Source organism: Microtus ochrogaster, linkage group LG1, assembly GCF_000317375.1.
Source record: "Microtus ochrogaster isolate Prairie Vole_2 linkage group LG1, MicOch1.0, whole genome shotgun sequence".
NCBI classification, from domain to species: Eukaryota; Metazoa; Chordata; class Mammalia; order Rodentia; family Cricetidae; genus Microtus; species Microtus ochrogaster.
In genome coordinates, this window is record NC_022027.1 from 45,644,880 (window position 1) to 45,649,207 (window position 4,328).

Genomic DNA, 4,328 nt, shown 5'->3' on the forward strand with positions numbered 1-4,328 from the left:
ATGTGCGTATGAGAATGTGTGCGTGCGTGTGTGTTAGAGACAGAAAGAGAGTGTGTGTGAGAGTGTGTATGAGAATATGTGTGTGTGATGAGAGTGTGTGGTGGACACGGGGGAATCAAATACAGGGCATGGTACATTTGAGACAGGCTCCCTGCCGCAGAGCTACGTGAAATGCAGAGGTGAGATCTTGGCGTGTTCTGGCACACCTAGAAAGAACTTTAGAAGATAGTCCTAAAGAAAGAAGTCAAGATAAGGACTGTTCACTCTAAGACAGGGGTTGTCCATCCTCCAGAGCCTTTTGGGGTTCAAGGAGGAAGAATAAATAAGTCAGAAGATGCCTCTAAGCCCTTGAACTCAACTCTACTAAAGTCTACAAACTATCTTCTAAAGTTCTTTGTATCTGGGCAATTTCCACGTCTTTTTCTCAAACATTCCAAATCATGACTGCCTTTGTCACAACTTTAAGGCTCTTTTCAGTGTGAACGTATGCATAATTTTAAGTGATGCAGAAGTGTTTGTACTAGATCTTGGGTGTGCCGAGCCTTAAGAGCACCTGCTGCTGTTGCAGTGGACCAGTGTTCAGTTCCCAGTACCAACATGGCTGCTCAAAACCTTCTCTAACTCCACCGCCAGGGGATCCCACAATCCCTTCTGGCCTCCACAGGCACCAGACACTCACATGGTGCACTAACACACAGGCAGGCAAAACACTAATATATATAAAATAAAAACACATCTTTAAAAAAATAACAATTGTGGCGCAGAGGTGGGTTTCAGATCTCTGCCACAGCTTCCCCCTCTCACAGACCATATGTATACACACACACACACACACACACACACACGAGCAGTCCTATCTAATTCACCTCTAGGAAGAGTCAAAGCTCTGGACTTTTTCTTTTCTTACGTGGAAAACAGTTTTCAGTCAAAACAGCCCAACATCACTTGTCTCCTACACTCCCACCACCTTAAAGCCGGCATGACATTTAGCAGAACAAGGTCTAGGACCGCTGGAGTGGGAACCTCTGCCAGGGTTGTGGGGAAGGATGGCTGTTGCCGGTGGGGAAAAGCTGGGACCCGACGTAGATTACCAAGAGGGTTCAAGTCACACAGCCATGTGGGAAGACAGACTGGTGACAGTCCGGGCCCCGCAGTCACGAAGACCCACTTTTCCTGCCCCCGTAGCTGGCGAACTTGAACTCTCCTAAAACAACTGGACAAAGTTATTGGGCCGGTACCACGTGGGAACACAAGGCCACGGAAGGTTCCAGAAGCAACAGGAGTTGCTCCCAGGTCCTCCGGGGAACAACCCAGCCCTGCCCCCTGGGACGCCTCCCTTCCTCACACCTGCAACCTCCACCTCGTCCTAAGAGACCGGCCGCCTGTCCGTGAGGGCGGCGGCCGCACCTGCGCGCCCCCGGGACCCGCCAGCTCCCACTGCGCCCCGAGGCAGCGGCCCGCGCTGCTGCCCCTCCGCGGCGCCCGACCCACCACGGCGAGGCCTCGCGACGCTCGCTCCCGCCCCCGCCAGCTGCGCGAGAGGGTCTGACGGTTGGTGGCGGGGAAGCCACCGAGAGAAGGGACGGGGCGCGAGGAGGAGGGCGGGGCGCGAGGGGGAGGGCGGGGCGTGAAGAAGGGGGCGGGGAGGATGAGGCACGAGAAGGGCGGGGCGTGGGAAAAGGGACAGGGCGTGAAGAAGAGGGCGGGGCGTGAAGATGAGGGGCGGGGAGGATGAAGTACGAGGAGGGCGGGGCGTGAAGAGGAGGGCGGGGCAGAAGGAGGAGGGCGGGAAGGATGTTGCACGAGGGAGGCGCGGGGCAGTATGCGAGATCACGCCCCCGGACATCCTGCACCACCCCCCCTCCCCGCTCCCACGCCGTCGCCGAGGCAACCTGGCTGGCCAGGCAGGCCACTCTTCATCACTTTTCCTACTACCCAGCTACCGGCCTCCTCGCCTCACTCTTGTCTCTCTCACTGAGGCCGCCACAAAGATCTTCCCAGATAGCAAAGGGCACAAATCCTCCCCGTGACCTGCGCGCCGAGGAAGGGGCAGGCTGACACCGGCACTCTCCCTTGCAGTCTGTTCCCTTCCCCGCTCTGTTCAAACTAACAGAGTAACTCGACTTTTGCAGCTCGCCTGTGCTTAGCCTGCGCTTTTATGCTGTGCCTCCTTCCGGTATGTTCCTCCAGGTTTAGACGTATTCTCAGGGTAGCTGACCCTTCTGCCTCCGGAGAGCTGTTTCCTCCGCCGTGCTTCGGTTACTCTGTCCATGTAATTCTTAACATGGAGTTTATCAGCTTGAGATTGCACACTCGACTCTTGCGTGCTGCTCGAATTAGCATTCCAATGTAGGGTTCCAGAGAGGCGGGAGTCTGCGAGATACAACCTGGAGGGGTTTTTGTTGGTGTTTTGAAGACAGAGACTGGTCACAAACTTGGGATCCTCTGTCTTAGCTTCTGCTATAACGGCGTGCACTGGTGATGTTGAATTCTGTTAACTGTCAACGTTAAGCAGACTACAACAAAATGTATAAATTGACTATGCATATCAATAGACACACTCAGTACTTTGTGTAGTGCTGTTGCAGACTGTAACACTTTATGACTCACCATTAAAGACTTTTTTATTATTATACCTTCAGTTTTCGCGTTTACTGTCTCAGAGACATAGGATTAAAGTACCAACTACATAAACAGGAAAAAAGAAAGAAAGAAATTTATGCCCTGCAATGCTACAGCAGGCGCGCATGGGCAGCCCATATAGGGCAGTTCTGTTGAACTTGTCCAAACTGGGTTTCATGGTCTAAAGTTGGTGAGGACCCCTAACCAGATCTCTTCCTCAAGAGGGCACCACATCTCATTAGAGATGGTTGTGAGCTACCATGTGGTTGCTGGGAATTGAACTTAGGACCTTTGGAAGAGCAGGCAGTGCTCTTAAGTGTTGGGCCATCTCTCCAGCCAACATAAACAGGAAACCATAAATATTTCTAGGCTCTGTGACTAGACCAAATACAATTTCCAGTTAGCTTCTTTTTAATCTTTTTTAATTCTATCAACATATAACTGTGTTCTTATGGCATAAAAATATTTTAATTGCCTAGTACATGATTTTTATTGGTGTCTCATTTTTGTTTGTACCCCAAATAAAGTTATTTCTACCTCCTTCTCCTCTTCTTCTTCGTCTTTTTTTTTTTTTTTTTGAAGTCTTGATCAGGTTATTTGAAGCGGGAAGACTCACCTTCAATGTGGGATCCAACCCAGATAAAAGTGGGAGGGGACACTTTTCTGCAGGTGGGTTTGTTGTTGCTACCAGCATCCTTTGCTGCCGCCAGAACCCAGTTCCTTCAGCCTTCCCGTGCGGACTGAAGACTGGGGCTCCCAGACCTCCTGTACCAGACTGGGATTGCTAAGATGCCCGTTCTCCTGCCCTGAAAAGCTACCAGGCTCTCAGCTCTCCGGCGTGATGCAGACCTTACTGTGAAAGCCAATCTAATATAGCCTCTCTCAAATACATATATACCCTGTGGGCTCTGCTCCTCAGAGCAATGGTTCTCAACCTTCCTAATGCTGAGACCCTTTAAGACAGTTCCTTGTGTTGTGGTGACCCCAACCATAAAATTATTTTCATTGCTACTTTATAACTGTAATTTTGCTACTGTTGTGAATTATAATATAATATCTGTGTTTCCTGATAGTCTTAGGTGACCCCTGTGAAAAGGTCAATTGACCCCCAAAGGGATCGCTACCCACAGAGTGAGAACCACTGCTCTACAGAACCCAAACTAATATAATGAAGGTACAAGTGGAGTTCAGAGGTCAGTATGGGACGTCTTCGACTATTGCTCCCCCCTAGTTTTTAAATATTTATTTACTTCTTTGTTTTATATATACATATGTGTGCATGTGTGTGTACATGTGTGTGTACATGTGTGTGTGTGTGAGACCTGGGGGGCGACTCATGCTATAGCACACATGTGGAGGTCAGCGGACAACTGCAGATTTGTGTCCTCCTTCCTTTTTACAGCGGTTCTGGAAATCAAACTCAGGTCATCAAGCTTGCCAGGCAAGCCCACCACCATCTGAGCCATCTTGCAGACCCCACCTTAGTTTATGAGATAGGGTCTCCTTACTGAGTCTGGAGCTCACCAGTTGGCTAGACGGACCCACCAGCAAGGCACAGGGAGCTTTCTGTCTCTGCCTTCCCAGCTTTTAAAAATGTGCGTTGGGGACCTGAACTCGGATCCTCGTGCTCACATGGCTGTCAATTTACTGAGTCAACTTCCAGTCCCACTTTATGGTATTTTTTTAAAGCCCTGAATAAAAAAAAA

At 50.1% G+C, this 4,328-nt stretch overlaps 1 protein-coding gene across 1 annotated transcript in view; it reads right to left on the reverse strand.

The window, feature by feature from the left end:
- The window catches only part of Ccdc158 (coiled-coil domain containing 158), a 63,919-nt gene extending 62,493 nt beyond the window's left edge, over positions 1-1,426 (reverse strand). Inside the window, exon 1 of the mRNA XM_026785029.1 lies at positions 1,348-1,426. The gene's annotated coding sequence lies outside the window, so the exon portion shown is untranslated. The remainder of the gene's footprint in view (positions 1-1,347) is intronic.
- Between the last annotated feature and the right edge of the window lie 2,902 nt (positions 1,427-4,328).